The sequence below is a fragment of the Lissotriton vulgaris genome, chromosome 12 (genome assembly GCF_964263255.1).
Source record: "Lissotriton vulgaris chromosome 12, aLisVul1.2, whole genome shotgun sequence".
Lineage (NCBI taxonomy): Eukaryota > Metazoa > Chordata > Amphibia > Caudata > Salamandridae > Lissotriton > Lissotriton vulgaris.
This window is the reverse complement of record NC_141700.1, coordinates 461,824,865-461,837,122: the sequence shown is the minus strand read 5'-3', so window position 1 is coordinate 461,837,122 and position 12,258 is coordinate 461,824,865. Positions and strand designations below refer to the sequence as shown.

The following is a 12,258-nucleotide window of genomic DNA, read 5'->3' as shown; positions in this document are numbered from 1 at the left end:
GTGGCTGCGGCTGGGGATGTCGAGGATCAGACGTGCCGAGGCATTCTGGATGCGTTGCAATCGTCTCAGGAGCTTGGCCGGCGTTCCTGCGTAGAGGGCGTTTCCATAGTCCAGCCTGCTGGTGACGAGGGCCTGGGTGACTGTTCTTCTCGTCTCGGTGGGGCTCCACTTGAAGATCCTGCAGAGCTTTCGGAGGGTGTTGAAGCAGGATGAGGAGACGGTGTTGACCTGCTTCGTCATGGATAGGGTGGAGTCGAGGATGACCCCCAGGTTGCGTGTGTAGTCGGTGGGTGTCGGGCTGTTCCTAGTGTTGTCGGCCACCAGGAGTTGTCCCAGGCTGAGGGGGTGGCGCCGAGGATGAGGACCTCCATTTTGTCTGAGTTAAGCTTCAGAAGGCTGTTCCTCATCCATTCGGCGACGTCCTTCATTCCTTCGTGGAGGTTGGTTTTGGCAGTGTGAGGGTCTTTGGTAAGGGAGAGGATCAGCTGGGTGTCATCGGCGTAGGAGGTGATGTTGAGGTTGTGATGTTGGACGTCGTGGGAGAGCGGTGCCATGTAGATGTTAAACAGCGTTGGGCTGAGGGAGGAGCCCTGGGATACGCCACAGATGATTTCGGTGGCAGTGGAGCAGAAGGGGGGAGGCGGATGCTCTGAGTTCTGCCGGAGAGGAAGGATGTGGTCCAGTCCAGGGCCTTCTCTTGGTTCCCGGCATAGTGTAGGCGTGTTCGTAGTGTGCGGTGGCAGAACGTGTTGTAGGCGGCTGACGGGTCCAGGAGGATAAGGGCCGCTGTTTCTCCATTGTCAAGCAGGGTCCTGATGTTATCGGTGGCGGCGAGGAGGGCGGTTTTGGTTCTGTGGTTGCTGTGGAACCCGGACTGAGACGGGTCCAGGATGCTGTTCTCCTTGAGAAAGTGGGTCAGCTGTTTGTTGATGATTTTCTCGGTGACCTTCACAAGGAACGGGAGCAGGGAGATAGGTCCGAAGTTGGGTTTCTTGAGTAAGGCTTTGATCTCAGCGTGCTTCCAGCTTTCTGGGAAGGTTGCTGTCTCAAAGGAGACGTTGATTACTTTCCAGAGGTGGGGTGCCATGGCTGTGCTGGCTTTGTTGAAGATGTGGTGAGGGCATGGGTCTAGCGATGATCCAGAGTGGATGGTGTTCATGATCTCGCTGGTGTCCTCGTCGTTGATGCTGGTCCATGAGAGCAGGCGGTTGGTGCAGGTGGTGGTCGTGGGGGCAATGGTTGTTGGGTCGATCGTGGTGTTGAAGCGGTCGTGATGAAAGCAATCTTTCGGTGGAAGAAGGTGGCCAGTGGGACGCACAGGTCTTGCGAAGGTGGAATGTCGTTGGTGTTGGAGTTGGGGTTGGAGAGTTCCTTCACGATGTTGAAGAGCTCTTTGCTGTTGTATGTGTTGTTTTCCAGGGGGTCTTTGAATGAGGCCCTCTTGGTGGTTCTGATGAGTTGATGGGGTCTTCGGGTGGTGTTCTTGTGGGCTGTGTAGCTGGCCGGAGTTCGTTCGCGGAGCCAGTTCTTCTCCAGTTTTCGGCATGTTCATTTAGAGGCCTGGAGGTCTTCGGTGAACCAGGTGGCTTTCTTGTTGGTGTGGCTGTTGGAGGGAGCGGGCGAGGGTGTTGGCGCAGTTGTTGATCCATTCTATGAGGTTGTGGGCGGCGGTGTCGGGGTCGCAGGGGTCGTTGGGTGGGCTCTGGGCAAGGGTGGTTGTTAGCTGGTCTTCTGTGACCTTGCCACAGCAGCGTTGAGGCATCTGTTGGGTGCGTTGGTGGGTGGTGGGCTTCATGAAGGTGAAGTGTATGCAGTGGTGGTGGGTCCAGTAATGAATTTTATGTCATTTAATTTTTGCGTAATTTAATTCCGTTGTGGGTTCATAGGGGAATAGGGTGGGAAGCAATTTAATTACAGTAAATTAAATATTATTTTTCAGGAATTAATTATTTTTAATGTAATTTTGCATTTCATTTCTGAAGCCGGTTGTGTGAATATAGGGGAGTAGGGTTGGAAGTAATTTCATTTTTAAGTAATTATTTATTTTTATTTATTGGTTTTGATAATTAATGTATTGTCAATTAGTTATTAATTGTTAATTTTATTAATTGGTAATTATGTTTTTATTAATTAGTAATTTATGTTTATTAATTGATCAATTGATAATTAGATTCATTGTATTCGTTTATTATTCATAGCGGGTTGTGGGTTTATAGGGGAATAGGGTGGGAAGTAATTTTATTGTAATTAAGTAATTATTTTAATTACTTTTGTATATTGATTAATTTACTGTTAATTATTAATTGGTATTTTTTATTACTTATACATTTTTGGTATTGAAAATTAATTTGTTGTTAATTATTAATGGGTAATTAATGTTTAATAAATATTGTTTATTGGTATTTATAATAATTAATTATTAAATATGTTGTAATTGGTAATACATTTTAATAAATTTTTGGTTGGTCTTGATCATTATTCTTTTTTTTATATTAAATCATTACTTTCCCTACTGTTGCACTCACTGGGTTGGGAATAGTAATTTTTACCCTACACCATCCATTGCTTTCCCTACTGTTGCATTCTCTGGAGTGGGAATAGTAATGTTTACCCTCCTGCTATCCAGCACTTTCCCTACTGTTGCACTCACTGGAGTGGGAATAGTAATTTTTACCCCTACGCTATCCAACGCTTTCCCTACTGTTGCACTCTCTGGAGTGGGAATAGTAATTTTTACCCCTACGCTATCCAACGATTTCCCTACTGTTGCACTCTCTGGAGTGGGAATAGTAATTTTTACCCCTACGCTATCCAACGCTTTCCCTACTGTTGCACTCACTGGAGTGAGAATAGTAATTTCTCCCCTCCCGCGATCCAACGCTTTCCCTACTGTTGCACTCACTGTAGTGGGAATAGTACATTTTACCCTCCCGCAATCCTACGCTAAAAATATTGAGCATTTTGTTTTACTATTACGTTAATATATATATATGTATTAAAAATAAAAATGCATGTTTATTTTTTTTTACTTACATTGATTATTTATTAATATTAAGGTTATTTAAGTATTTTAAGTATGTTTTAGCTAATTATATTTATTATTTCATTAATTTTACATTACTTTTAAGACATTTAAAAAATTTGATATTTTGACTATATTTTTGACAACAATAATTTGGATTCAATATTTTGTACTTACCTGTTTGTAGATAGGAATTCGATATTCTGGCATTCTATCTTTTTTCCTCGATATTTTGGCAGGTCGATATTTTGCTCCTCGATATTCTGTCAGTGATTCGGTTGTATTGGCGTAAGTGGTATTGGTGGTGGTGGCATTGTGGTAGTGGTGGTGGTGGTGGTATTGGTGGTGGTATTGGCGGTGGTATTGGTATTGGTGGTGGTTGTGTATTAGTCAGACCCTCCAGGATATCGCGATTTCGCAATTTGCCGAGAAATCGGCACTTTTTAAAAAATGCCGCGATTTTTACAAAAATGCCCGCGAAATCGGCATTTTTGTAGAAATCGCGGCATTTTACGCTATATCCTGGGGGGGTCTGCTTTATGTGGCTATCGCCTGTGAATTGGGCTAGCAGCCAAAGACATCCAGTGCTGAGTTTTACGCCACGCCCAGCCTTCACTGCCATGCTTGTCTGCCCACACCATTCATGGAGCATTCGAACAAGGAAGTGTTTGCTAACGGACGCCATTTGTCCGTCATTTTAACAGGGCACCGGTTGCCCCACCCTAAAGCCGGCACTGTTTGCACCCACCTCCCTTCTTCACTCCGATGCTGCACCAAAGCTCCTCAGATACTCAGCAGCATTGAAGCGTCACAGCGGGATGGCAAACCTCACACCTCCAGCCCTTGATGAACTGTTAAGAGGTGCTTTGAAGGTGACTGAGAGGGAGGGGCTGCAGGTTCAGGAGCTGCGACATCTATTCACATGCAAACAGCCCTGAATGTGTCATGTCTCTGCTATTTAGAGGGGGGGCTCACACATTCCATTTCTACCCAGGGCCCCAAACATCCGAGACTCGGCCAGATTACACCCCTGATAACACCGAGGCAGCACGTGGTTCTCTTCACAGAGCGTAATTACTGTCACTAAATTGTAAGCAAACCTCGGTTCTTCAAACATGCAGTCTATAATTTAAGAAAATACAGAAATGGCACAATCGCACCCACACTGATTAACAGAGTATGGAGGACAATCAGTTCAATAAGTTCTCTTAGAGTATCTCCTGTAAGTACTGTACATCACAGTGGGGGATGGCATTTTGGACAGAGAGCCTGTCTTCTCGTTGTCTTGTGCAGGAGGGGGCGAGGAGCCCAAGATGATACTAGAATACTGCATGCCCACCCCTGTGCCCACCCTGGTGGATCCTGTTACCTCTCCTGTGATGGCTCCTGCCCTCCCCTCAGTGATGGCTCCTGTCCCCCCATGTGGCGGCTCCAGTCCACCCCCCGCCTGTGATGGCTCCTATCCCCCCATGTTGTGGCTCCAGTCCACCTCCACCTGTGATGGCTCTTGTCCCCCCCTGTGGTGGATCCTGTCTCCGCCCTGGGTGGCTTCTGTCCCAGTCCTGGAACGGCCCCTGCAGCGAGGGTGAAGTTCTTGATGGGCCTCTTCTCAAAAGGGCTCAGCTCAAAATTAATATGGAAAGGTCGGCGAGTAAGTAAGTGAAGGGATGGGTGAATGGCTGGATGAATTAGTGAAAGGGTGAATGGATGAATGAAAGATTGAATAAATGGATAATGAGAGAGGATGGATGGATTGATGAGAGGGGAAGGATGGAGAGAAAAAAATGTAAATAGCTGGATGTATGGGTGGAAGGGTAGCTGGATGATGGATGAGGGGAAAGATGGATGAGGGGAAGGATGATGGATGAGGAGATGGATGGATGGATGGAGTGGAAGGATAGATGGATGAGGGGATGGATGGATGGATGGAGGGGAAGGATGGGTGGATGAGGAGAAGGATGGATGGATGGATGGGTGAGGGGAAGGATGGATGATGGATGAAAGGAAGGATGGATGAGGGGAAGGAAGGATGGATGAGGGGAAGGATGGATGGATGAGGGGAAGGATGGATGGATGAGGGGAAGGATGGATGAGAGGATGGATGGATGGATGAGGGGATGGATAGAGGGGAAGGATGGATGGGTGGGTGAAAGGATGGATGGATGATGAGGGGATGGATGGATGGATGGTTGATGAGGGGGTGGGTGAAAGGATGGATGATGAGGGAAAGGGTGGATGGATGGATGATGAGGGAATGGATGGATGATGAGGGGGCGGGTGAAAAGGATGGATGGATGATGAGGGGAAGGATGGATGGATGAAGAGTGGGTGGGTAGATGGATGGATGGATGATGAGGGAAAAGGATGGATGGATGGATGGATGATGAGCGAAAAGGATGGATGGGTGATGAGGGGAAGGATGGATGATGAGGGGAAGGACAGATGGATGGATGGATGGAAGGAAGGATGGCTAAGTGAAAGGGTCGATGGAGAGAGAAAGGGAGGATGGATGGATGACTAAAATAGTGGATGGGTGGAAGGATTAGTAAGTGAAAGGATGGCTGGATTGGTAAAATAGTAAATGGCTGAATGGATGAGAGAATGGATGGATGGGATGAAGAGTGAATGGATAAGTGTACAGATGGATAGGGTGAAAGGGTGGATGGATAATGGAGATGAGTGAAAGGATGGATGAGGGGATGGATGAAGGGATGGATGAGTGAAATGATAGATGGAAGGATACATGATGGATAGGTTTGCAAACGGTTGAATATGTTTGGAAATGGCTGGGCTTACTTATATACTATTGCGCGACCTCTGATTTGTCTGTAAAACGTACCTATTATCCTGAAGTTTTGTCCTGAATTTTGAGCTCCTGTCCTGAATTTGTGTCCTGAATTTTGACCCTTTGTCCTGAATTTTTACACTCACCGTCCTGAATTTGCACCAATGCCAGTTGGTCACCCTATTGGCTGGCTTGGAGACGGAGCGCCGTGCAGAGATGTCTGTCCCTCACGATAAACAGACAGAACCACTCAGCCGAGAGAGCTGAGGCGCACACGGGACGGGGTATCTGCAGAGACGCGCTGGACAAGGGATGAAGTCAGAGGGTTGAGCTCACCTATTGCAGACCATTTCCCCCTGGGAGTGAGCCATGGGAAAAATCCTAGAGGCGAGAAATTTAACATGGGCGTCAAGTGGCCCCATGTCATGGGTGTCAACTTCAACCAGTTCCCGCTTTTAAATCGGAGACGATTTGCAGGCTGACATTTTGCAACGAAACTACAAGTACCAACATGCAGTTCGCTACTGTTTAACAAGGGACCACTTGGGGGTTTTGACTGCTCTTTCTCTAGTGATTAGGTCTGTCGAACGGGCATCCGGTGGGATATCAGGTCGTGTTCAAAATACACTGTACTATTTAACGTGCTTACTAATAAAAGGGGCGATAGGTATAGCCATCATTAGTGCAGCAGGTACAGTGGCACCAAGCTCCAAGGCTATTGCAAGACACAAACTGACCTGCAATGGTACGCCTCTTCTGGCGCAGGGCTTTGCAACGTGACGCATCTGGGAGATGCGTCACGTAGTAAATACCCCGCACCATGGTGCATCTTTTGCGCCGCCTCTGCGTCACAAAAGTGACGCAACAGCGGCGTAAAAGCAGCGCAAGGGGCTTGTAAATCTGCCCCAAAGTGTCTACATTGTAAAGAAACCAAATATACATAGCTTCATGTTGTTAAATAACTAAAAAAACTAAGATATCTGTGTTTGTTGTAGGAAAAATGGCCACATAAAATGCCGCAAAATTGCCGCTAAATTTCCATATTTGTGCCGCTAAATTTCCATTTTTGTGCCTCTAAATTTGCTAATCCATGCCGCTATATCCTGGGGGGTCTGATTAGTGGTGGTGATATTGGTGGTGTTGGTGGTATTGGTGGTGATGTTAATAAAACAGGCTTTTGGAAACAACCCGTCAGGTAGTATTGGTGGTGGTGGTATTGGGATTGGTGGTGGTGTTGGTATTGGTATTGGCAGGGTAGTATTGGTAGTGATGGTGGTGGTGGTATTGGCGGAGACGGTAATGGTATTGGTCGTGGTGGTATTGTGGTAGTGGTGGTGGTATTGGTGTTGGTTGTGGTATTAGTGGTGGTGGTATTGGCGATGGTAGTAGTGGTAATAAAACAGGCTTTTGGAAACAACCCTTCAGGTGGCTTTAGTACCGATGACATGTAACACAGATGTGCTGTTGTCAACTTCAGCCCATTAGCACAGGATTATGTGCTACCTGGAATTCACATGACCTAAATCGCAAATCATTGCTATATCCATTTTACTGGTGGGGTTGAAAAAGACACAAGAGAATGCCTGGTTAAAGTAATTGAAAGCGGGCTCCCGTGTTACGGGGCTGCTGTGCTGCTTAAAAAAAACATGCAGGTTCAGCTTAAGCCGCGCATGTCAGGCCTGCAGTAAGAGAAACTCAATAAAGTAAATAGTGCTTACAGACTAAATAATAGGTCCCCTGCAACAACCAAAGTAAAAGGGCCAGTAGCCATGGGAGGTTACAAATGAAGACAAGGCTGTACTAAGGAGGGACTAACAAGCCTATTAACAAATCCAAAGCCAATGAAAAATATGGGTGAAGAGAGGGCACAGCTTCTCTCATATTCTCTACTACAGCCGTCTCGCAGAGGGAGCAGCGGGTGCGCGCTGCTGCTAGGCTCGGCCTAAACAAGCATTTTCAACCCAATAGGTCTTGCATTCACACGAGTTTGAGCTATTGGCATTGTAAATGACAATGTCTTTTATTTATGTTTTGGGTTTTAAAACATAAATAAAAGGCATTGTCACTTACAATACTAATAGCTTAAACATTCGCAAATGCAAGACTTATTGCATCGCAATAAAGGGCCTTCTCTACCACTTGTTAAATTGTAAATATCAGAGGAAGACACAAACCTACGAAGTCTTCAAAGTAATGATAAATAATGCCATGAAGAAGATGTGTAAGTGTTGTAAATTACTCAGACACAAAGTGTGAAGAAAGAGTTACATATGATCTGAGCTATAAACATTAACAAAGAGCTCCAACACCTTTTGCCCTATGATTACACTGTCACAGCACAGGAGGAAGAGTGGGAGGGGGGAGCGCTATTTCCTGCCCTCTCCGTGATTTGAGTGTGCAGTGTAGCATTGTGTAATGTCATTGCTAACTTTGGCCTAATAAAAAAACACTCCAGCTGTAGTAGGACCCTGGCTTCACCTCCTGGTACAGGGTGGGCTGTGCTTTATGGCAGGCATTGAGGCAGGGAGGGAGGGTCTCGGCTGCAGCTCCAGCCTCGTACAGTGCCTCTGCTAATACTAGTGAGTGAGAGGTGCTGAGTTGGTGGTACTGGTCATGGTGGTATTAGTATTGGTTGTGGTGGTTTTGGTGGTGTGTTGGTGGTATTGGTGGCATTGGTGGTGGTGGTATTGGTGGTGGGGGTATTGTGGTGCTGTTATTGATGGTGGTATTGGCGGGTGTGATGGCATTGGTGGTATGGGTGGAGGTATTGGTGGTGATATTGGTATTGGTGGTGGTGGTATTGGTATTGGTGGTTGTATAGGTTTCGGTTGTATTAGTGGTGGTGGTATTGGTTGCATTGGTGGTGGTATTGGTGGTGGTGGTGGCAGTGGTATTGGTGGTATTGGTGGTGGTGGTGGTATTGATGGTGGTGATGGTATTGGTGGTGGTGGTATTGGTAGTGGTGGTGGTATTGGAGGTGGTGGTTTTGGTATTGGTGGTCGTATTGCTGGTGGTGAGATTGGTGGTGGTGGGATTTTTGGTGGTGGTTGTACTAGTGGTATTCTTGGTGGAGGTATTGGTGGGGGTTGTACTGGTGGTGGTATTGTGGTGATGGTGGAGATATTGGTATTGGTGGGGGTTGTACTGGTGGTGGTATTTTAGTGGTGGTATTGGTGGGGGTGGTTCTGGTGGGATCTGTGGTGTTTTTGGTGGTTGTATGGGTAGTTTTGATATTGGTGATATGTGGTATTGATATTGGTGATATGTGGTGGTATTGGTGGTGGTATTGGTTGGGTTGGTATTGGTATTGGTTGTGGTATTGGTGGTGGTGGTGGTGTTGGTATTGTGGTGGTGGTGGTATTGCTATTGGGGGTGGTATTGGTGGTATCAGTAGTGGTTGTGGTATTCGTAATATTGGTGGTGCTATTAGTGGTGGTGGCATTGGTGGTGGTGGAATTGGTGGTGGTGTTATTGGTGGTGGTATTGGTGTTGGTATTGCTGGTGGTGGTATTGGTGGTATTGGTATTGGGGTGGTGGTATTGGTATATGTGGTGGTCTTGATATTAGCAGTGGTATTTGTATTGGTGGTGGTGTTGGTGCTGGTGGTTTGGTGATATTGGAGGTGGTAGGTGTATCAGTGATGGTGATATTGGTATTGGTGGTGGTGATTTTGGTGGTGGTGGTATTGGTGATGGTGGTATTGGTTGTGGTATTGGTGGTGGTGGTATTGGTAGTATTGGTAGAGGTGGTATTGGTGGTGGTGTTAGTATTGGTGGTGGTGGATTTGGTGGTATTGCTGGTGTAAATGGTGGTGGTGGTATTGGTGGTAGTGGTAATGGTGGTATTGGTGGTTGTGGTATTGGTGATATTGGTGGTAGTAGTGGTATTGGTTGTGGTTTTCGTGGTGGTGGTATTGATGGTGGTGGTGTTGGTATTGTGGTGGAGGTGTTGGTGGTATTGCTAGTGATGGTGGTATCAGTCAGTATTGGTTGTGGTATTGGTATTGGTGATGGTAGTTGTATTAGTGGTGGTATTGGTAGCGGTGGAATTGGTGGTGGTGGTAGTGGTGGTGGTGGTGGTATTGGTTGTATTGGTGGTGGTGGTATTGGTTTTGGTGGTAAGGGTATTGGTGGTGGTGGTATTGGATGGATGTTGAACTTAAGTTGGCCGAACAAAAAATAAACTTAGAGCACCTGCGTCTCCGAGAAGAAAGAGAGGAAAAACAGAGACAAAGAGAGCTCGAGGAGAAGAAATTGGCATATGAACACGAGCGAAAATTAGCGGAGATCGACCTACGCAAGCAGAATAAAGAAGTAGGGGTGCCCGAGCAACCCCACACCCCAGGGGCAACAGAGAAAAAGGTACACATCCCCAAGGATGTCGTTCGAGAGTACTTCCGAGAGGACGACATCCAGCAATGGTTTAAGGCCTACGAAATCGCCATGACCGCCCACCGGATCGATAGAAGCGACTGGGGAGCCGGTCTATGGGGGAGATTCCTCAACGAGGGCCGCGACGCCCTGCTACAGCTCCCGGACCACCAGATGACCTCCTATGACCATATGAAAGCTGCACTCCTCACCCGCTATGGCCTCACACCCGAGATGTACCGTCAGAGCTTCCGAGACTGCACCCGCATCCCGGGTACAACTTGGGTGGACTACGTAAACTATTTTAGCCGAGCCTTCGAGGGCTGGATCAAAGGAAGCAAGGTCACAACTTACGAACAACTCTTCAATCTCATGGTATGGGAGCATCTGTCGAACAATTGCTTCATTGAGCTCCGCCAGCACCTCCTCGACAGCAAATTGACCGATCCCCGGCAGCTCGCAGCCGAAGCTGACCGGTGGGAAATCACCAGAGTGGGCCGGAATGGGTCCTATGAACAGAGCCGGAACAACAACGGTCAGCACCGTCCCCGAGGAGGGGGAGGAGGCCAAGGACGTGGAAGAGACAACGCTCCGGTCGCCCCCGCTACCAGCACCACCCCCCCGGCCAACCGGGGCAGCACCCCGGCGCGACCGGGATATCGAGCCAATGTTACGTGCCATCGATGCCAACGAGTCGGCCACTATGCAAACGACCCAAACTGCCCCCAGTATCAGAGCCCAAGACCCCGCCAAGTAGCCGCTGCTGCTCTGGGGGAAGAACAGATCTCAGAGGAACAAGAAGAATATGAGCAAGAGCATCAAGAATGGGAGCCAGCCGCCATGGCTCTAGCCTGCTTAGGGGGGAAAGACATGGTCCCGCGGGTCCCCCTACCCGCTAACACCCAGAAGTACAGCCAATGGGTGAGCATCAATGGACGCCGGGCCGAAGCCCTCCGTGACACCGGGGCCAGTGTGACAGCCGTCCGCTGTCACCTGGTGGCCCCAGAACAGTTCCTACCAAACATTCTCTGCCCTGTCCGTTCAGCCGATAACTCAGAGAGTCTGTGTCGGATGGCCTGCGTCCCTTTCGAATGGGGAGGGGTCTCCGGCATGTTGAAAGTAACGGTCCGAGACGATGCCCCCGTAGACTGCCTCCTGGGGAATGACCTTGAAAGCTCTCCGTGGGCAGCCGTAGAACGACGAGAACACCTGGGGATGTTGGGCATCCCGGACTGGGCATGCGTCACCACCCGGTCCATGGCCGCCCGTGCCAAACCCCGACCCGAGGAACCCGAATGGCCGGCGCCTCCGCCTCCGGTCGCACCAGCCGAAACCACCGACCGTGACGTCCCCCCAGAACCAGCTCAACCTCCAGACCTCGCTAACCTCGACCAGTGGCCTCAAGAGGGGGGGCCCACGCAAGAACAGTTTCGCCAAGAACAGAAGACCTGTCCCTCCCTCGAGGGACTCCGCCAACAAGCCCTCGCCCAAAGCGCAGGGGATACCTCCGGAACACATTGGATCTACTGGGACAATGAACTGCTATACAGTGAACAAAGAATCGCGGAGTTGGGGGCCAGCCGAGTGCTAGTGGTGCCCCTCCGCTTTAGAGGCTTTCTGCTCAACCTGGCCCACGATGTCCCCCTGGCTGGACACCTGGGTCAAGATAAAACCTACAGCCGCCTGGTGACCCACTTCTTCTGGCCCAAAATGAGGGACGATGTACACCAGCATTGCCGATCTTGCCCCACGTGCCAAGCCAGTGGAAAGAGCGGCCGCAAACTAAAAGCCCCCCTGCAACCTTTTCCCGTGGTCACCACCCCGTTCGAGAGGGTCGGAATAGACATTGTGGGCCCCCTGGACCCGCGTACAAAGCAAGGCCATCGGTTCATCCTGGTGCTAGTGGACCACGCCACCCGCTACCCCGAGGCTGTTCCCCTGCGGACTGTGACAGCCCCGGTAGTCGGCCGGGCTCTGATGGGAATCTTCTCCCGTGTGGGCTTCCCCCGAGAAGTCGTCAGCGACAGAGGCACGAACTTTATTTCCAAATATATGAAGTCCCTCTGGCAACAATGTGGGGT

At 48.8% G+C, this 12,258-nt stretch overlaps 1 protein-coding gene across 1 annotated transcript in view; it reads right to left on the bottom strand.

Moving 5' to 3' along the window:
- The window catches only part of LOC147676778 (uncharacterized), an 804,990-nt gene that overhangs the window by 497,926 nt on the left and 294,806 nt on the right, over positions 1-12,258 (bottom strand). The window lies entirely within an intron of this gene.